The following is a 22,315-nucleotide window of genomic DNA, read 5'->3' as shown; positions in this document are numbered from 1 at the left end:
CAATTTTGTATTTGTTCCACATAATTTTCCTTATACTGTTGTTTACATGACTTAAAAATAATACAGTCAATTAAGTTTAAGTAGGCATTTATTGCTCTGGAAAGTTTCAAAAAACAAACTCTGTTTATTGAATAGTTTTGTTTTTCTCTGAGAACTTTGTGTGTCTCAATATAAGCACAAAGGATACATTAAATCCCGAAATCTCAAGGGGGTCAGGGGGTAATGGCATCAAGAATGTAAACCCAGCCTCTTTGGAAATCAGTATGGAGATTCCTCAGGAAAATGGGAATTAATATAGCACTAGACCCAGCAATTCCACTCTTAGGCATATATCCAAATGAGGCAAGTTCATACAACAAGGGCATCTGCTCCACTATGTTCATAGCAGCATTATTTGTAATAGCCAGAACCTGGAAGCAACCTAGATGCCCCTCAACTGAAGAGTGGATAGAGAAAATGTGGTACATTTATACAATGGAGTATTACTCAGCAGAAAAAAACAATGGAATCTTGAAATTCGCAGGGAAATGGATAGCACTGGAAGAAACCATCCTGAGTGAGGTAACCCAGTTGCAAAAAGACAAACATGGTATGTACTCACTCATATATGGATTTTAGACATGGATCAGGATAGTGCCAGTTTGCACTTCCACTGATAGAGAGTCTGGGAAACAGGAAAGAACCTAAAAGATATGCACATATGCATAGTACCCAAGAGAAGAGGATGGAGACAAGATCCCCTGAATGGAGGGGGAACAAGGTGAGGGGGGGGGGAGTGGGACCTGGGAACAAGAGAGGGGGTGAAGAGTTGGTCATGGGGGGAAAGGAAGTTGAGGGGGTGGGGGTAGAATAGGGGGAAGAGGGAATCATAGGATCGAATACAGATCAGGCACCAGAGCAACCTCGAGTGATCTAAAGGGATAACACCAATTGGCAAGCTAAGCAATAGTGGAGAGACCACCTCGAATGCCCATTCCTGATAATGAACTTGATGTCTATAACCATCTGGGAGCCTTCATCCTGCAACTGATGGAAGCAGAGGCAAACACACAATTAATCACTGAACTGAACCCAAGAAACCCAGTGACAGAGAGAGAGGAGTGATGAGCAAATTGGCAAAGAATGGGCTGGCAAAACCAGCAGAGACAGTTGATCTGAACAGGGGAGAGCTCTTGGACCCCAGACTGACAGTGGGGAGGCCAGCATGGGACTGATCTGGACCCCCCAAATGTGAGTGTCAGCAAGAAGGCCTGGGCAACCTATGGGGCCCTGAGCTGTGGATCAGTGTCTATCCCTGATATACAGTCTTCGTGTGCCTATAGCACAGAGGGATGCTCTCTCAGCCTGGACTCTTAGGGGAGTGCCTGGACCCTACCCAGAGTAAAATGACAGACTCTGATATCCCCTATGTGGAAGGATTTGGCAATAGGGTGGGAGGGTGGGGGGGAAGGGGAGTGCGGGAGGAGGGGAGGGAGAGGGAACTGGGATTGACATGTAAAACAAGCTATTTAAAATTTAAAAAATGATAAAAAAAGAATGTAAACCCATGGACACACTCACACTGCTGAAGGATACATCGTTACCACTCTGGACAACACTGAAGCAATATCTGTTATATTTCTAGTTGTGTCCTTCAGCTCAGCAACAGTCCCATTAATAGGTGGCTATATGAAGCTTTCACACATAGGCACAGGAACCAGATACAGCACTGTGTGTTGAGCAGACTTAAATGTAACCTATATATCCTAATGTGCATATAACAGAATATTACAGGGCAGTCAAATCAATACACTAGAGATGCATTCATAAACATATATAAGTATCTAAGATAACACTGAGCCAGAAAAAGTTGGGTACACTATAGCATCACTTACACATTCTTAAACCAGAGAAGCAATACCATGTGTTCTTTATGGTGACTGGGGACTCTAATAAAAGCATGGACAATAATTGGAGAACTCCAGAGTTCAGTGCTAGGAAAATGGAAACCTGTGACATCCAAAGAATGGCCATCAAGGAACAAGATAAACAGAATATTCCATCATTCCTCTCTTTGCTCCATGGTCCAGGGTAGAGTCTCCCCTTTGTAGGGGTAAAAATGGGAATCCGGGAAAGTGGATCAGTACAGGTACCGGTAATGAGTTTTCTAGCCCCTGCAAACTGTGGCTTAAATAGATGAGAGGTGTCAAACCTGCACAGGATCTGGGTGTTGGAAAGAAATCTGTCTCTCTCCCCTAAGTCAAATGCCAGGCTAGAAAGCAGTGATTGTTCAGTGGGAAAAGGTGAAGTGGGGTACCTAAAATTGGCATTGATGTCTCAAGGGGTTAATAAAGAAATAGTCCTTATACATGTTTAGATGCCTGATAGTACATAATCTAGTATGGAATAAATGAAGTCATGGAAAAAATACAAAACTCAAGTAAATCCTCATCTACATCTAAGATCAAGTCAGGAGTTGGGAAAGGATTAAAAAAAAGCTATCAACTCTTCATTCCCCTTGAGGAGTTTGTAGTAAACCAAGGTCATGGAGTTTGTAACATTTAAGTGACAGTTTTCCTGAATACTGGATACACGAAACTTGAATCAATCTATAAAATTAGCCCATGTAACCTTCATGTAAATTTTAGGAGTGAGTAGAGTCAAGAGGGATGGGTGGGAGAGACAGCTCGGCCAGGAAATTGATCACCCTGCAAGCCTGGGGACCTGAGTTCCAGCCCCAGAGTCCTTGTGAAACAGCCAGGCATCAGACAGATGCTGTGATCCCAGCGTTGGGGAGATGTTAGGCCGATCCCGGGGCTCCCTGTCCACCAGCCTAGCCTATTGAATGAGCTCTAGGCCAGTGGGAGACTTTGTCTCAAAACAAAAACAACAAACACAAAATAAAAGATAAAACAAAAACCACCTAAGGATTAACACCTGAGGTATTCTCTGGCTCTCATATGCACAGCACACATGTGCACACACACACATGCACAGCACACATGTGCATATACACCTGTACATACACATGCACATCATACATGTGTATACATACCTGTACACACACATGCACAGCATACATGTGCATACATACCTGTACACACACATGCACAGCATACATGTGCATACACACATGCATGCAAACATGCACAGCATATATATGCATACACACCTGCACACACATATACACACACATTAAGAAAATGGTAATGGGCATATTGTTTCACCAGACAAGTATTCCACTGTAATTTCGAGGGGATTTCTGAATAACTGTATCATATATTTTGGGCATTTAAGCCAAAATTAAAATATAAAAAAATTATTTACTTGTGTGCATGTGTGTATGTGTGTGTGTGTGTTCCCATAAATGTGTCATAGGAATTATTGTAGCTTACACTTTGAGCACATCTGTAGTCACGAAGCAAAGAGAGGTCAATGCTATTGCTCATCCTTCTTTTTATTCAGTCTGGAACCCCAGCCTATGTGATGGTTCCATCTGCCTTCCAGGTAGGTCTTCCCACCTCAGTTAAGCCTCTCTGGAGACATACAGACACCCCTGGGGGAGAGTTTCCATAGTGATTCTAAACCCAGTGAAGTTGACAATGAAGATTAGCCATCACGGTGGAGAAACCCCCACCTACTGTATTTTCTTGGTTGCTGGGCCACTCCCTCTGGGCTCTCACCAGCATGATAAGGGCCCATGTACTTGTGGATGTTGCCAGGGGCAACATTCACTACATTCCCAGGGCAGTGCCTGGCACTTACAAGAAATCCTGTGAAGGGATGGCAGGACAGATTCATCATAAAAAAGATAAACATGATTTAGCGGCAAGGAGGATAGTTGCCATGAGTGATGACAAAACTCCCAAAGTTAGCACTGCGCATCTGTGTAGCAGAGAGACAGGAAGTTGGCAGCTTGTGAGGAGAGTTTGCATGGTGGTCAGTGGGACTGGCCTGGGAATTTGATGCTGCAGAAAGTATGGTGAGTTGTTGGAAAATGGTTTGTCGTTTTGACTTTAAAAAGAGCGAACTGTCTTTAAGGATCTTGAACTTTCCACAACATATGGCCAATTTGAATTCCCTCAAAAGGAACCATGGTGTGCCTATTAAGCACCCATTTACCAGAAAGTATTTGCGGAAATGACCCTGCAAGGTCTTGCAACCCTCCAAGACATGAGATGATGCACTTAGAACAGCTGGTCAGAATTACAGATGACTAAGAGTCTTGTGATAGCTCTGGAAAACCTCATTCGACAGGCTAAATGTGATTTCTAGCCCTTTGATCAGAATGTGAACAGCGGGGGTAAAATGCTGACTGGTATAGCTGGACGTTTGTACAGGCCCTGCTCAGTCTTTCCAAGTGGAAGCTCCTTCCCACCTCTCTAGAGTGACCCATATGCTCCAGCACCCCTTGGCTGCTGCTGGAACCCTGGAGATCTGACTCCAGAACTCTGGCATTGGCATTGTCTGTAGCTCTGTGTTGCTCACTGAGAGAACGTCACACTAATTGTCAGGAATGAGTGCCTTCACTGGAAGCTTAATAAAGAGGTACTAACAATCTGTCTTCATGCAAAAAAGACTAAATGAAGGAGCCCTATCTTGTGGGTTATACCCTGTTGGTCTCTCCCAAGATTCTAGTCCCCAAACTGAATGTGGATTCTTTGTTGAGTAAAGTTTTTTTGTTTTGTTTTGTTCCCTGCTTTTTAACACCTAGCACTTGCCCTTCACAGAGGGCTGTTGATAAGGAAGTCCTCATTATTTTTGATGATGCTGTAGTTTGGGTATTGGATAGCTTCCCAAAGACCTGTGGAGTTCACGCTTGGTCCCAGCTGTTATAGAAAAGTGGAAGAAGCTTTAGGAGGTGGAGGCCTGCAGGGGGATGTTAGGGTACCTCTGAAAGGGGATATTGGGATGCTGGCCTCTTTACCAGCTGCCATGGGATACCTCTGAAGGGGACATTGGGGTGCTGGCCTCTTTACCAGCTGCCATGGGGTACCTCTGAAGGGGACATTGGGGTGCTGGCCTCTTTACCAGCTGCCATGGGGTAAGCAGTTTCCTCTGACATAGTACCTGTTGTGATGTCCTGCTTTGTCACAGGGCCAAAAGCAACACAGCCAACTGCTAACGACCTGAAACCTCCACCAATTTTAAGTTGCTTCATTTTGGATATTTATTCCAGCAACAGAAAGCTGATTAACACAGATGGGGACTGCAGCTGTGCAGGAGACTGGCCCACAAGGGGACTGATTATGGTCTCTTTTAAACAAATGAGCAAAAAATAGATTAAACTCCAGGATGATAGTCGTTATGGGAATAGATTAATAAACAATACAACTCAACTCTTATCAGTTACTGGCATTCCTGTAAAACAAAATGAAGGAACATGTAAATGTCCTGGTCATGGTCCTAACCACCCAGAGCATATCTGGTGGCCCATGGACCGACATGCCAGCGTATCTGGGAGCGAGGCAGAAATGCACAATGTCTGGACTCTACCTCAACGTCTGTTCCATTCGACTCTACACTATACCCAGATCTCCAGTGACTGGTGTGATCATGGGAGACTGAGATACACTGGCTTAGACATCATTTGTTTGAAGTTCTATGGAGTAGCGGGTGTATCCTGTAGCACTCTAGTTCTGCATGTGAGGTGCGAGCATCTGCCATGGAGCATACACTGTGTGGGAGACAGGATTCATGAGCTAACCAGGAATATTGAATCAGGAAGGGATGATTGCAATTTAGTGTGGGATGCTATGGTGAAGGTGGCATCTGTGGGACCATGGAGCAGGAAACTTCTTCTGGAACACCCAGGAGGGGTCCTTTGGGCTGAATGAAAAATGACAAGATGTAACCAGGAAAAGCAGAAATTTGGAAGGAATTCAAGGAGAATAGCGTTTTTTCCTAGTTCTATGTTCTCCAAGAGGATTTTGTCTGAACCATAAACACAATGTTTTGAAAGGGAGGGGTGCGGAGGAGGGTGATGGGGGAGAAAGATGCAGAGATAAGCATGGGGCAGTCAGTGAGACCCTTGTACACTGTGCAGGTTCTGCTCTGGAAGCACTGAGGTTCCCAGGATAGGAAGGGGTGTGGCTGGACTTGTTCTGAGGTTGGCATTGCCTGCTGCGGGGATAGGGAATTGTAGAGGGAGAGAACTAGTCACAGGGTTATCAGTGATTCAGACAGGAATGTGTAATGATGCTTAGGGGAGAGACGGCTGAACATGTAGGAGACATGTTTAAATGGTAAAATAGTGTGATATATTCATTAATTGGTTAGGACAGAAGAGAGAAGACTAGTTAGGTAGATCACCATGTCCTTGCTCCTGCATGGACCACTTGGGTCAACACAGGTTGCTGGTCCTACCCCTCAGAGTTTCTGATTCAGAAAGTCTGGGAGTGGCCTTAGCATCTCTATGTCTAACAAGTTTGAAGAGGATTCTGGTGTGGCTGGTCCCTGGCCCAATCCTGAACCATTTCATTTCATTTCATCCATAGCCAAATGACTCTCCTTACAGCCTACTAGAAGCCCTCTTGGAGTTCTTTAAACAATGGATATCCAGACCTCATCTTAGGAATCCTGAATGAACTTCTATGGGAGCAGCTCCATCATGGACATTGTTAATGCTCCCCATGATTCCAAGGTGCAGCTAATCACAAGCTGAATTCAAATTTACTATATTAGGGATACAGGAGGAGGAATTTTTGCATTTCTTAGAATTGTTTCTTAATATTCTTCTAAGTCCCTCACCTATGTGTGTGACTATATGGTGGATACATCTCAGATTAGTATAATATACACCGGTTATCATCTCAAAGGACAGACACTTAAAAGAGGAAATGGACACCATTTCTACACCTTGGACAAAAGGTAAGAGAAAAAGAAAATTGTAGCACCGGTGCTACAATACTTCTCAAGGATTCGGGTGAGGGCCTGAGGATTGAAATAGACAAAAGATAGTAGGTCATTCTTGCAAGGAGAATGCTGTTTATTGCAACAAGATGGGAGCATTATATACCCATTAGCAGGCACAGTGGAAAACTACCAAGGTCAAAAGTTCAGGTTCCCAAGGCCCTCTGGCAATAAGGATGGGTGGATAACGGGAATTTACATTCAGGCCTTATTGGAAGGAGGGGAACAAGAAATATTTGCTAGATATGCCCCTAGTCATAAGTTGGTCAGCAAATCCCTATGGGGGAAGGGTCCAAGAGAAAATAAACAAAAAACATATTTATTGAGTTCCTTCATATATAACAGGATCCAGGAAGAGAAGGTTGCACAGTGCATGGTCAAGAAGAATTTAGATCTGGATTTGTCTAGTTCTTCCAATGACTGTGTTTTTCCCATACATAGAAAAATCTCCAGAATCAGGCTCTCCCTAACTTAGGAATCGCCATGTCACGCATGAAATGGGGATAACAGCTTGGCATAGCTCATGGAACAAAGTGAGGAAGTACCCAGTACAGTGCCTGGCATATGCAAGATTCCCAAACAATCCGAGCTCATAGGGCTGATCTTCCTCGCTGCTGTCAGTTTGCTAAGGGGTTTGCACGAACCCCCTAAGATTCATTTCATTTTCACACATTAGGAATTAGGAATTTGTTGCTTTCTTCAGCATCTGCAACTACTTTCTGAAATTCCCCAACCAGTGGCTTTGTCTTATTTTGGTCCTCACTTAAAAAGAGCCTCTCTCTTTCTACACCCCCACCACGACCCAACGGCAACAGTTGTTCCCCAGCCACCCACCGCTGCAGCTGAGCTAAGCTCCATCACGTGGTGTCTGCATGTGAGAGTCCTTCTGCTGGGCCAGCAGGATTTCAGTCTGGTGAACATATTTACTGTGATAAATGGATCGCTCTGCATTTTCAATGCTAATGACCTTTTTTCTGTTATTTGACATCCTATTGAGCTTTAGTGGTAGGTCCAAGGTACAGTTTGGAACCACCAAAAGAGTGCTTGCTACTTGTTCTAAGGGTTGGTTATCTGATACTGGACTTGTGGCTTAACTTATTGGAGCCTCTACTTTTCTCATCTGTGAAATTGGTTCTGTGAGACCCAGCTTGTGCAAAGGGCTTTCTTTCTATAGCATCTGTCTCAGGACAGCCTACCTCTGTAGAAGCTGGGAACCAGCCTTAATGATGCTCTCTGTGATGCTAGTGACAGATAACCTTCATGGTGGGCCAAGGAACTTTGGGGAGGGTTGATCATGGCCTTTTACACATTTGCAGTAGGTTTTGTTATCATTATGCTTCTGTCATCAGCACATTTCACTTGAGCATTCCTTTTTGTTAAGTTCTAATTTTTTGTGAATTTCTTATATGAGTACTATAATTATATCATTTCATCCACCTTCTCCCCACAACTCCTGCCATAGTACCCTACTCCCTTTCAAATTCTTGACCTCTCCTTTCATTGTTATTACATATATATATATATATATATATATATATATATATACATGCATGTATAAATACAGCCTGCTGGGTTCATTTGGTGCTGCTCATATATGTATGTGTTCAGTATTGACCTCTTGGGAATGGATAACTCACCAGGGGCATATCCCTAAAGGAGATGATGCTCTGTCCATGACATTCCCTTTTAAGGTGCCTCCCAGCACCCAGCAGGTGGGTGCCTCTTCCAAATGTGGGATTGTCTGCCTGTATACCTGGGTGGAAGGTTCTTTCCAACCACTTGAAGACTCATATATTCTCAATATCTCTTTCTCTCTCACTTCTCTCCCTCTCTCTCCCTCTTCCTCTCCCCCTCTCTCTTTTCCTTCAGATATATATATATATATATTCATTCATGATCCATGTTCATGTGTATATGTGTATCAACACACAAGATGCGTGTGTGCACCTGTGGTGGCCTTAAGTTGTTACTGGGTATCTTTCATGATCATTGTCACCTTAATGTATTGCAGCAGTCTCTTGATGAACCCAGTACTCACCAATTCTGACTAGCCTAATGTGTTAGCTTGCTCTGGGATCTGTGGATTTCTGAATCTCTGGGATGTCTGGGTCTCTTGGATCTCTGGGATTCCATGTCTTTACCAACACATTTGCCTGTCTTTTATGTGGGTTCTGGGGGTTTGAACTCAGGTCCTCATGCTTGCACAGCAAGTGGTTTATGTGAGCCATCTCCCCAGCTCCTTTCAGTTTCTTGGAGTTGACCAATTCAGCAAGACTAGCTAGCTGGTCAGCAAGCACGAGGGATCCTCCCCTCTCCATGACCCCAGTGCCAGAAGCTCAGGTGTGCACTAACATGCCTGGATTTTTATGTGAGTGCTGGGGACCCAAACTCAGGTCCTCATGCTTCCTCTACTGACTAAAAGCCACCTGTCCAGTCCTTAATGCCACTTTATTCTCTGTTCCGTTGTACCACACATCTCAAACTTGTTTTTTCTTTTATCTTTTAGGTCCTGGGGATCAGGGCTAGGACCCATGAATGCTAGGCAAGTGTTCTACCACTGAGCCACATCTCAACCTTCAAGAGTTTGTCATTGCTTTTCCACAGTGTCCTAAAACTCATGATAAATGTAGATTACAATGGGAACCAAGATCTCTCCCGTATCTGTTTAAGGTCTCCAGAGTCAGCCTCAATGTTGGTGATGCAGAGAAAGGGAACTGAGTGCTGTCGTTCATCATTCCATGATTTCTGGCTGGTGACACATGTGACCAGCCCCTCTCCCTCCCCCTCCCACGATGGACTGAATCTTCCCAGCTGTAAGCCAAAATCAACCCATCCTCTTTTAAAGTATCTTGTCACAGCAAAGAGAGAAATAACTAGTACATTCTTTCATTATTTTTCCAGTTTGGCAACCTATGTCCTTTAGTTTAGAAAAAAACTTCATTATGCAGATGTTTCTTACAGATTTCAATATTCCCTCCTGGTGAAGTGGTGGGAGACAGGAAACAGTTTTTTATATGTATAAGATTTAAGAGACTCAGAAATTGTCTAGTCCCAGGTGATGAGGACAGGAGGTAGAGGCTGGGGAAATAGTTTAGGGTAAAAAGACCTCAGAGAAGAGTGACCAGTTTCTTTCTTGGCTGAAAGACAGGAATGTCCTTGGGCCTACCAGCAGCATCTCTGCAGCTGCAGACAAGAGATGCCAGAAGCATCTAAACTAAAATGTCCCCTGTTCGACTATGGCCAGAGGCTGGAGATACCAAGAGTCTGGATTGTTCTTATCTCTTCCCCTTTCCGGGAAAGTCCACCAAGGACATGACTGGAACTGCCAGGCAGTTCTGAATGGAAACTGAACAGATCTGCCTACTCTGCCTCTCTAGCCCCTGCCCAAACGCTTTTTGATTCCAAGGCATTGATGCTCAGCAGTATCCCACTCTCAGGGACTCTTCTGCTCAAGCTCCCTATAATAACATATTTCTTTGTGTGGTCCATGAATTTCATTCTTAAAACTCACGACACAAGAACCAGAAAGCCTCTGGCTTTGGTGGCCCCTGAGTTTCTAGGACCCTAGTCTTCTTAAACACAATGGAGAGAAGTTGTGTCACTGTTACAGACAGCCTCATATCAGAGCATGAATCTATGATAGTCACCGAGGGGTAGGAGGTTCTCCTGTGAACACCTACCTGTAAGCTGGGCTCCAAGCAAGGCAGTTGTGAGTCCTCTCCGAGCTAGGGTGAGACTTTCCAGTGTTCTAGCTGGCTTTGGGCCACCGTAGTGCTGCAAGTGAACCCCCAAAACTCATTGTTGAACTTGGATGAGCTGTTTCTTTACTGTTTCCTTCTCCATCTGATCTGGATGGACTCACCAGAAAAATAAAATAATGCCAGAGCTGTTTCTTTGATTTTTTTTCTTCTCCATTGAGGAAGTTGTTGTCTCAGACAGACCTTCCTAAGTTCTGTACTCTGTTTCCTATGCTCTGCTCCTTTTGTTTTCCCTTGTAGAGATTTCTGACTTTATTTATATATTCATTCTTCTCTACAGTTGCTCATTCTGTTGATTTAAGGCTTTCTCGTACTGGAGTCTTTATTCCAAAGTCCCTGTCTGTGACTGTCTGTGTTTAGAATATGGTGAAAATGTTTGACAGGAAACTGAGTGGGGGAGCTGGAAGAAAAATGGCTGACAGGAAACTGAGTTAGGGAGGAAAATGGCTGACAGGAGGAAACTGGGTGGAGGAGGAGGGAACTTCAAGGAAAGAAGGGAAATTTAAGAGCCTAACCAGTCTTCAGGCAAGATTTTACTCCCCCTCAATCAGTTCTGCACTTCAAACCACATCTCTCATGGTGCCTGTTGCTTTAAATAGCAGGATTTCCAAGGGTTTTGAAGACTGACTGACTTAAATTCTCTCTCTGTCTCTGTCTCTGTCTCTGTCTCTCTCCATATGTGTGTGTGTGTGTGTGTGTGTGTGTGTGTGAGAGAGAGAGAGAGAGAGAGAGAGAGAGAGAGAGAGAGAGAGAAGAGAGAGAGAGAGAGAGAGGGGTCATTTCTCTGTGTGTATCTGGCGTCATGTAATGTCCTACAGGCTCAAGCATGTTTTTGTAAGCAACAGGAGGCCCTCTATAAAGGCTGAGTTGTATTCCTGTGAGTGTATGTGTGTATGCCATATTTTTAAATCCATTTTTCCACTAATGGATGCTTTGGGTTGAGTCTATATGTTGACTGTTATGAGTAGAGCTGCATTGAACGTAGGAATGCAGATATCTCATCGACATACTGATTTCATATCATTTGGCTATAGTCATAAAATATCTGTTCTTCTAGGTTTTTGAGGAACCCCTATGTTCTTTCTGTTCTTTCAGATAATAAACTGGCTTTTTCTCTTTAAACAGACATAGAAATAGATGGTGTTATCGCTGGTGCATAGGGGCTTATGCTTTCCACCATGGTCATCACCTAGCATGAACTAGATGTGAAATAAGAAGAAAGTCACAATTAGCTCAGACCCCACAGACCCTCCTCACATGTCTCTCACTGTGTAGAATACAGGATGGAGAACTGCTAAGGGCAAGTGTTTAGCTGATTCATCAGACGGGTTAGTTTCGGGGAGTCTTCCCTGGAGGTTAATCCTGGACAACTAATAACTGTTCCACTACAAAGGAAAGAAAAACGGGTGTCCATGGGAGTCACAACCTCTCTCTGCCTCTGGGCAAAGTAACTTCTCTACCAGAGCAGGCGGACTGGAAGCGAGTCTTTTCCAGGGTTTCCAAAGACAGTTTATCTTTTTGATATCTAATTAGAAAGTCCCCTAGGAAAATGAAACATGAATTCAGAGCCAGAATTCAGAGAGATGGGGACAAATTATTCATGGCTCAAGAAAAGAATTCCATAAAATCTGTGAATAATTGCACTCGAAATACAAACCAATGCTTTTGCATTCCCACATGTAGATCTTGTTGCCTAATGTCCTCTTGCAGTGGGAACCGCCTGATAAAATGTTATTTCCTCAGTAACCTAGGCTTAATTGTTCCTGAAAAGCAGAAAATTCATTTAAAAGCACATTTGGGAACATTTTCAATATTGTTTTCTGGGGAAGATGAATTTACATATTCTTTTTGAAACAATACTGTCCTTTATTAAACCAAGGTACCTGTTATAGAGGACTTCTCCCCAGCCCCGCCCCCATTCTCTACTCTTTCCTTCCGACCCCTGTCCCCCATCCCCCTCCCCCCGAAATGGACCTGGTCAGTCAGGAGGGTTTCCTCTTCCTCCTGGAGTCATTTTATTTAGATCTTTGCTCCATTAGATGAGGTCCACTCAAATCACATCACCAGGAGAACTCTGCTTTACTCAGGTGCTGCTGATTTAAATGGTAATTATATCTGAAAATATCTTCATAGAAACAAGGGAAGGTAGTGAGTGGGTGAGCTTCCTAGCAGGGAGGATGGCCAAGCCAGTGCAGGCTGGTTAGTGTTAAGGGCTCTAATAGTTGCATCCTAATACTTAGCCATAAAAGGAGCTACTCTTAACTTTGTTCCATTCGCCAACACTTACTTCCTTTTATTTTCAGATCGTATGATTGTCTACATAGAAAACTGTGTTATTTTTGTCAGCTTGACACAAGCTAGGGTTATGTTGGAAGACAGACCTTAATTGAGAAAATGCTATCACCACAAGGGCCCGTGGGCAAACCTGTGGGACATTCTCTTGATTGATGTTTGATGTGGGAGAGCCCAGCTCATGGGGGAGGTGCCATGCCCAGGCAGCTAGTCCTGTGGCATATAAGAAAGCAAGCTGGGCAAGCCATGAGGAGCAAACCAGTAAGCAGTGTTCCTCCATGGTTCCTACATGAGTTTTGCCTCCAGCTTCCTGCGCTGACCTCCCTTGTGATGGGCTCTGCCATTTAAGTGTAAGCTGAAATGTATGCTTTCCTCACAACAAGTGCTTTTGGTACTGATGTTAATCACAGCGGTAGAAGGCAAACTAGGACAAACACTGGAGGCCAGCGCAAGGGAATCTGACTACAACCGGGAAAGCTGTCCAGCACTGTAGCTGGTTATACGTGTATGAAAAACTACCACCTTTGATGTAGTAATAATTGCATTCACTCAGCAGTGTGAAACTTGGAGGCATAGGCACAAGCTGTAGAGAAGCGTAGAATCCCACAGAACAATGCAAACGTAGGCCAAGCTCATGCTTTTAGAAGACAGAATGTGTGAACAGTCCTTTCTCCTGAGAGCAGTACTGAGCATGGCAAGGAGGGTGGGGTGGAACCTGAGAACATTATTACAAATACCACCTGAAGTGATGGAAACACTACTATTTGGGACCGGTGAGATGACTCAGTGGGTAAAGGTGGTGAACTGCTAAGCCAAGCCTGGTGAACTGAATCCAATTCCCAGTGTTTCAGGTAAGCCCATCAGTGACTGCTATATGGACACTTTGAAAACCCAATAGCCTGGAGAACGTGCCCAAATTATGCAGCAGCAAACCTCACAGCTTTTGGTCTTTTTATGCACAAAACCCACATCCTGGTTGACACCCTTCAGTTAGCAAGAGCAGCTAGCAAGCAGGAATGCTGCAGAAGTCAGTCCTTACAGGGGCTTTCCTGGTCCCTGGGGCTACGGACCAGATCTTCGATGGACTAGGTCTTTGCTCCTGTGTCATTAGGTGTTGGGATCTATGTGTTGGATTTTAAGGTCAAAATGGTGCCTTTAACATGGTGTCAGTTGTGCTAAGGTCTGGGACTTGTTATTCCAGGAGCCACTTGGTACAAGGAGAGAACTGAGTGTTGAAATCATCTGACCTTTGTGCTGTGTGAAACAAGCATGACAAAGCTTGTTTGCCCCCCCCCCCCCCGCCAAAATAATAAATGCATTCAGAAATTTAAAAACTTCTGCAAGCCACTTACATGCCTGCTGTGGGTCCAGTCTCTCCCATGGTGTTTGCATTTCTTTTATTGACTTGTAAGTGATCTATGAGGACATTTTGAAGCCAATCTTAAGTAGGATTTTCCTCATAGACTTCTGCATTACTGTTGCTTATTAGGGTTTGGTGACTGTAACTCATGTATGTTAAGATGGCACTGGGCTGGCTCTTGTCCCTGTCTCTCACTAGAGTAGTTTTAACAGCAGTATGAGCTGCCATAACTTATCAGTCTCATACTCTCACTGGGTTAAGAGATGGTCTTAAAACCCAGCCCCCCCTCACCAGGCGGTGGTGAACACCTTTAATCCCAGCAATCTGGAGACGGAGACAGGCAGATTTATGAGTTTGAGGCCAGCATGGTCTACAGAGTGAGTTCCAGAATAGTCAAGGCTACACAAAGAAGCCCTGCCTTGAAAAACTCCTCAAAACACAAAAACAAAAATTCAGAGCAAAACCCCAGCCCCCCCACCAAATCTTTAAACATGTTCATTGAAAGTCTCATTTCTTTGAACCTGGGCTCCATGGTGTCTTGATCAGTAAATACAGGTGAGAAATTGTGTTTGATTCTGAAAAGGCTGTCAGCTTCTTTGTCTCTTAGATTATTTCTTTTTGAACTCAGCACTATGCCAGAAGAGGCTGAGAATCTCATGATGAGGCCAGAATGGAGAGGCACAGGGCTTCCTGTCCCTAGCCCTGGCTGAGATCCCAGCTGTCAGTCAGCCACATGTGTAATTGTTGTGAAAGCTGGTCCCACAGCCCTCACTGATGCAATGGGGTGCAGAAGCCGATTTCCACTGTAGAGTGCTGCCCAGATTAAAGTTTTATAGGCAGAATAAGTGACTACTGTCATCCCACGTCTCCCAGTTTTGGGGTGGTTTATTTCATGCCATAGATATAAATATAAAAAATGTAGTAGAGCTTTCTTTCTTGCTTACACATCCATGTTCATTCAAAATAGAAATGTACTCAGCCTCCATGTCCGTCAACATGTGAATGCATGAGGAAAGTGTGGTTCTTAAGCACAATGGGATTTTATTCCTCACTAAGGAAAACAAAATCATGATATTTGCAATGGAAATGGAAGTAGAGATGATCATGTTACATGAAGCATCCTAGGTTCAGAAGGCTTGGTAGGAGGAAAGTGGGTATAGGATGTATGTGACTTGAAGGAAGCCACTGAGGGGAGGGGACCAGTGGGATGGGGGTAGACACACCAGAAAGGAATGAGAGATGATCAGCAAAAGCAACAGTGAATGAAAATGCCATGATTAAATCCATTGTTTTGTATATTGATTTAAAAAACTAATTAAAAAGCAAAGTCTGTTTCTTTTTCATAGCTCAGTACTGCTGCAATGGTCAGAGAACACACTTCCGAATGGTCATAGAGGCATAAAGAAGATGCTTCCCCTTTTTCTGATGTCTCTTACAAATGCAGCTACTCTATTCAGAAAAGGTAAGGGATGGGGCAGGGTGAGGGGCAAACTTCTTGTGCTCTTGGGTAGAAATGAACTCATGCTCTTTGTATTTCTGTTGGCTCTCACCATCATTAATGTACTCAGTCTTGGGAAGGAGCCCAGGCTCTGTGCTCCCTGGCTTCCCATCAAGACCTCACTCTGTGGAAGGTGCAGCACCAGTCATGGGTGGAGCAGCACACATCAAAGAAATGATGAACCATTGTTTTTAGAAAATGGCTGATGTTGTGTTTACATGTATGTACATATTGCATGATGTTTATGTTGTGTGAAACATGTCCATCACTCACATGTCATTCCTTCATTGTGAAAACACACAGCATTCTTTCGTTTAGCTCTTTGGGGGTCTACAATATAAAATTATCAGTAGTCACCTGGGTTACTCTTCTCATTGCTGCAACAAAACACTCAATGAAAGTAGCTCCAGGAAGGAAATAATTTCCCAACAGGAAATCCATTATAGATAATTTACAGGGAAGCTCCCTAGGATGGCAAGTCATATGTAGAAAGCACAGATCTTTGCTCTGTCACCAACTGTGATGGCCTTCCTTGCCTCCTCCAGACAGTACTACTTAAGGTGGAGAAGAAGAGCTAGCCTAAATAAATTGGAAGTTTATAAGAAGTATCATTTACGAGTTTGGGCACAAGTAGAGACTCTGGTTAGTTGTTACTGAGTGGATGAATCACATCCTTTAGAAATCCCGACTTACTTGTGATTATTTTTTGACAGTTGTTCTGGAATTTAGCTCAGGCCATTCAGATAACCCCATCTCTGCTGAGCAGATGATCAGAAGAGCTTCTTTGGGGCAGGGCCTCCACCTCTGACTCCATGGGAAAGTCTTCCAAGTCTAATGACCCTTATCTGAGCTCTTTTGACCATGTACTCATCACAACACCCTTCTCTCCAGACTCAATATTTTTCTTTTTCCTGTTTCGGGAATGGCTGCAAAGTTGTGTGATCAGAAAGTTGGGGGTGTGGCTTTCCAGGGCTTCTCATTGCGCTTTCTAAAGCCTGCGTTCTGGGGCGTCCTCTAGTGCCTTAATGATTGCTTGCACAGCACATGTATGCCTCCAGGGGAGGTTACACTGCCCAAGAATCTCCCATCTAAGCTGATCTTCTGAAATTTCATCATTTCATTGTGACACCACAGCCTCAAAAAATGTGGTATCTATGCTTGTTGGGGAGGCATAACATGCCTTAGTTTAAAATCATAAATATTTAGAAAATGATGGAAGAAACTCAAATAAATCTTGTCTCCAAGTGGAGCTGGAGAGCCAGGTCCATGGTTAAAAGCACTGGCTGCTCTTACAGAGGATCTGGGCTCCATTCCCAGCACCCACAAGGCAGTTCACAATCGTTTGTAATTCTGGTTCCAGGGTATCTGGTGCCCCCTTCTGGCCTCTGCAGGTGCCAGGCATGTGCTTGATACATAAATACATGCAGGCAAAATACACACACACAAAAGAAAAAAAAATGCCTCCCTCCAAGGAGTGCCATCCATTTTACCAAGAGGTTTCCTTATAAACCTCTGAGAAACTCAGAATTATAGTTGGTGCTTTGCACTACACTGGGTAAATTAGAGGAAGACAGTGGAGCACATGGTATCGTTTATAGGTGGAGTATGGGATAAAAGTCAAACTTGGAAGTAGAGTGAAATGGTGATCGCTAGGGACTGAGGGAGGAGGGTGTGGTGAGCTATAGGTCAGAATTACAAAGCATTGCAATATGAATGAGATCCAGCACGTAAATAGTTGGCAACTACAGCTATCAGTACTGCATTTTATACATGGAATTTTACACACAGAAGGATGATCTTAAGCATTCTCATACAGAAAAGGGTACCTGTTTGAAGTGATTCACACATTAGTTGGCTTGACTGTGGCAATCATTTCACAATACATACAGACACCAAATCACATTGTATACTTCGAATGTATACAGTTTTATGCTGAGTCCTCTGGCAGGTAGGGCTGGTCCAGCTGGTCCTTCCTTGGTGCTGAGCAGGATGGACAACTCAAATCCCCCATCCTAGTTACAGAGAGCTACACTGAGTTGGGAGACTTGTTGAAGCAGACAGTCTCACTTTATTGCATCAGGCAGGTACTTATATAGGGTTGAGAAAGTGGGTGGGGACCTCAGGATGGGTGAGGTATAAGGGCCAATAATATTCCACCATGTTAGCAGTAGCTGGGCAGAGGCAGTTTTGCTGAGTCACTCCTATTCGGAAGTGATAGGCCAAAAACAGGTCGACAAATTCTAGCCAGGCTCAGGAAGTTCCACTAGGCCTTGTGTCCAGGCCTTTTTAGGCCCAACAATTCTATATGTCAGTGACTCTCCAATTCAGCTGAAAGGAAAACAACTATTTAAGGGGAACAAAAATGAGGTAATTGCTGTGGCACACGTCTTTAATTCCAGCACTTGGAAGGCAGAAGCAGGTGGATCTCTGTGGTTTTGAGCGCCACGCTGGTCTACATAGGCAACCAGGGCTATGTAGTGGAAGCTTGTTCTTAAAAAATGAGCTAAAACAAAATAGAATCATTAGGATGAGCTCTAATATGGCAGTCTCGGGAAATGGGAAGACCATGTGAACCCTGAGGAAGAGGAAGGACCATTGAAACCAAGGAGCAAGGACCTCAAAGAGATGATTGCATGGGTTGACGTTTGAAAGTCAGTGTCTTCTGTGTAAGCACTAGGGAAACTTTGACAAATTTGTCTACAAGACCAACTTGTTCTTTGTAAAAAGAAAAGCACTGACATTAGACTTTTCTCATGGATTTTATGTAATTTCTGAGTCAGAGGGACTTGTAATGTGAATTAGATACTCAATCATTGAAGATTTATCCAGAAAAACAGTGCTTGTCAGATTAAGGTTAATCACATATAAAAACAGCTTTTGATGTGTTCTTTCAATAAGTTTTAATTAAGCTTATTGTCAGCTCGTGTTTGTTTTTTGTTTTAACACAATTAACTCCCAACCAGCCTGGTGCACATGGCTCAACTTCTCTGACCAGCAGAGGGATACTCCTATCACGCCCATGTCCCTCAAATATAGGTGTGTCACCCTTTCAAGGGTAGATAAATGTTGGCCTACTTCCACCATGACTACCAGGGGGCCAGCAGTATTAATAATACCAAGTGAGACGCATTTTGGGACAGGCAAAGACCCTGTGAGGAGAGTGACAGTGGGCCAAGCTCTGAGTTTCCCTCACACAACCTCAAGAGGAGTTTGCCTTCTGCTAGGTCCGGATAATGCAAATCTCAATTGTGTCATTATTTCCCTTGCTGTTTTGCTATTCCATAGTCCCAGGGGCTTGCCCAGGCACACAGACTGGAACAATATCTCAAGCAGATGTTGTCACCGTGCCCCTTTCCCGCCTCTTCTCTCCAAACTGGATTCCACATCTGCAAACTGTGCTGCCTGCTCCCAGGGCCAGCCACACCCAGTTTCAGAGAGTTCAACCTTCTGAGCTCTCGACCAATAGCACGCCAGGATTTGGCAGAGAAGAAGAGCTGAAGTATACGCTGCAGTTTCCCAGCATTCCCCAGGGGGACTGAGCCCCAGCTGTCCACTGGCCTGGGGTCCCTTGATCACACAGCCTGCGCTGGCTGCCTTGCTTTTGCTAGCTCACTTCTCCTCTCCCCTGGAGATGCTAAATGTCTGCACAAAAATCCCTGTGTTGAGTTCTGCTTTGGGGTGGGATTTAGGGGGGGATGAGACAGTCCCTGTGCCGAGCACACGGGAGACAGGATAACTGTTTAGCTGAATTGTACAAAATGAGAGACGGAGAGACTGCAACTCTCTTTGGAAGTACAATCTGTCATGGATACCTTGCATGCTAGCCTGCTTGTTGTCTCTTATGGCCGTGTTCATTTCCTGCTTCATTTTCTGAGCTTCCGTCTCGGCTCTCGGCTTCAAGTTAGTAGCTGAGTGACCCCATGGATTGCCTACTCATGTGCGTTTGTGTGCGCACGCGCTTGTGCACATGTCCCCGTGCCTGCCTATCTTATCTGTAAAACGTATCTACTTCATGGAGACAACTCCTTGTTATCATCCTGGGTCTTCTGACAGGGCTTTCTAGCGCTTTGTTATGGCTCAGAAATCAAATCAAGGAAAAGCTTTTGAGTCCCTGAGGCCAAACAGTCAAGGTGATGTATCTGAGACCAACAGCAGCATCAACAAGGGAAGGTTGCCACGAACAAAACAAATCCAGGGGTAGGTGACCGGATCCACAAAGTCCAGTTCTCTCCCTTGTCCATCGTGGATTGTCAAAGTTTGGCTGATTACAGCTGGGTTCTGTGAAGGAAGGTCTGGGAGATCCTACCCTCTCCTGGGCTATGTTTGTTTTCTGTTCCTTTAAGTATGGATCCTTAAGAAAGGAATTTAGAAATTTCCTATTGAACCTGATTACTCCCTAATGGCCTATGAAGGGGAATTGACGGCTCATAAATCATACAAGTGGACTAGATCACACAGTGGGGGAGTTTGGCTCAGCAACTCTAGCTTTTGCGTTTACATGAGTTAATAGGGAAGCTACCCCAGGCCTCTGCTTGTTTCCCCGCTGACCCCTCAGCCTTCTTACCCACAATAAGAACTCCAGCCTGCGCGTGTTAAGTTACTCTTCTTGCTGCTGTGACAACATATCTGCCAAACCCCTAAGGAAGGAGGGGCTTATTGTGGCTGACAGAGAAGGCATGGAGGCAGGAGGATGAGGTGGCTGATCACATTGTACCCAGGGGGGAACTGAGAGGGACCAAGCTGGTTCAGCTTGAATTGTCCTTTTCATTCAGTCTGGGACTCCAGTCTATTCAGGGAGGGTCTTCCTGTTTGGTTAAACCTTTCTGGGGACTCACTGTGGACATATCCACAGGTGTCTCCAGGGTGATTTTAAATCAGTTGACAGTGATTTATGTATCAAGTTGCCCCTGTCTTAAATGAGGGTTAGTGGTAGATGGGAGTCGATCTCCTATGGTGAATGATCAAATCCACCTAACGTTGGACTTTCCTGCACTACCTGAAGGTCCCATGTATAGTCAATAGAGACTGCCCTGGAACTCTCCGTTTCCCAACTGCTTGCTGTAAGACATCCTACAAACTGTCTGATGGTGGTCTTTGGCCTAGGCAATTTCCTGGTTTCTTCCTTGATGGCCATTCCTTCTCCACTAGTAGTAATGTGCTGGGGCCTTAAGTTCTAAGGTTATCACCAAGACGACCTGTATTTGATCTCCACCAACCTCCCTACAGCCCTCTTCTCTTCATCTCTTAAATGTCAGTTATTTCCCAGGACTCTGTTTCCTTTGTCTTATAAATGCAGTCATCAACAGAGGTCACACCATGTCACTCTTTCAAACCTCCATTTCTTGCCACAACCTGCCTCCCCTCATTTACCACCTGGCTGACATCGCGTCCTCCTGTCTGCTTCATCACTGTCCTTCTTTAGCCACAATGGCCTTTTCTTTTTGCCCCAGAGATGCTCCTGCCACTCACAGGGTCTTTGCATGGACTGTTCTCACTGCCTGCGTCCCTTTCACTCCGGTTGTCCCCTAAGTTCTCTTCCTGTGTCTATTTAAGGCTCTCCAGAGCCATGGGGCTCAATCCCTAGCTCTACGAAAGAACAAAACCAGTCAGGTCGCCTGCCTTCCAATAAGGTACTACTAGTCCCTGCTCCAAGAACCCCATGAGAGTGATTTTCTTTACTTTGTTCTTTGGTGTGTATCATCAGGGTTTGGTACAGTGTCTCCCACAGATTGTATCTCAGTGCATTTCTTCAAGGAATGACTGAAGGCCGAGGGATGACTGCCCCCTGCACCACGGCACACACCTGGGCTTTAGTTACCCATGCCATCACAAACCCAAATCCACGTTTCCAGTTCAGGGCTTAACCAAGCCTGGACCTATCTCTCCGCCTGGGTACTCAGCACCATCTCTTGAGCAGCTCCCAGACATCAGATACTCACAACATCCACGATAAAATTCCTCTTCCCCACCTTCTTCCCCAAACCTCTACAGCTTCCTGTGTTCATTGTCCCAGTAGACAGGGTTGCCCATGCACAGACATAACCACAAACCTTTGGAGTATCCAGACTCCTGTCACCTGATCTGTCACATTCAGCTTGTCACCTACCCCTACCCCTTCTAACCTCGTTGTATATTGTATCCCTTCTGCCACCACTGGCTTCTGTAATTGTGTCTCGTCCTGCCTTACTGCCCCTTCCCTCTCTACCTTTCTCATTCAACTCCAGGTCGAATGTTTATTCCAAGCACCATGTCCTTACCAGAGCCTCTGCCATATTTGCAGTGCACATAGCCCTTTATCAAACTGAGGTTGGCTGGTTTACCCATCTCTAACACTGGTTCTTGGGTCTCAAAGGCATAATCGATGGCGGGGTGTATTCTTTTATCTTCCACATGGGTCCCTAGGTATTTAGTATTCACTGCATGGTGGGTGTTTAACAAACCAGTAGATTCTAACAACCAATAAGACACATGACTTAAGTATGTTCTGTTTTTGAGCTTTAAACTCACTACGTAGCT

The sequence above is a fragment of the Mesocricetus auratus genome, unplaced genomic scaffold (assembly GCF_017639785.1).
Source record: "Mesocricetus auratus isolate SY011 unplaced genomic scaffold, BCM_Maur_2.0 Super-Scaffold_100691, whole genome shotgun sequence".
In the NCBI taxonomy this organism is placed as follows: Eukaryota; Metazoa; Chordata; class Mammalia; order Rodentia; family Cricetidae; genus Mesocricetus; species Mesocricetus auratus.
The sequence above is the reverse complement of the archived record's forward strand: the minus strand, read 5'-3'. Positions refer to the sequence as shown.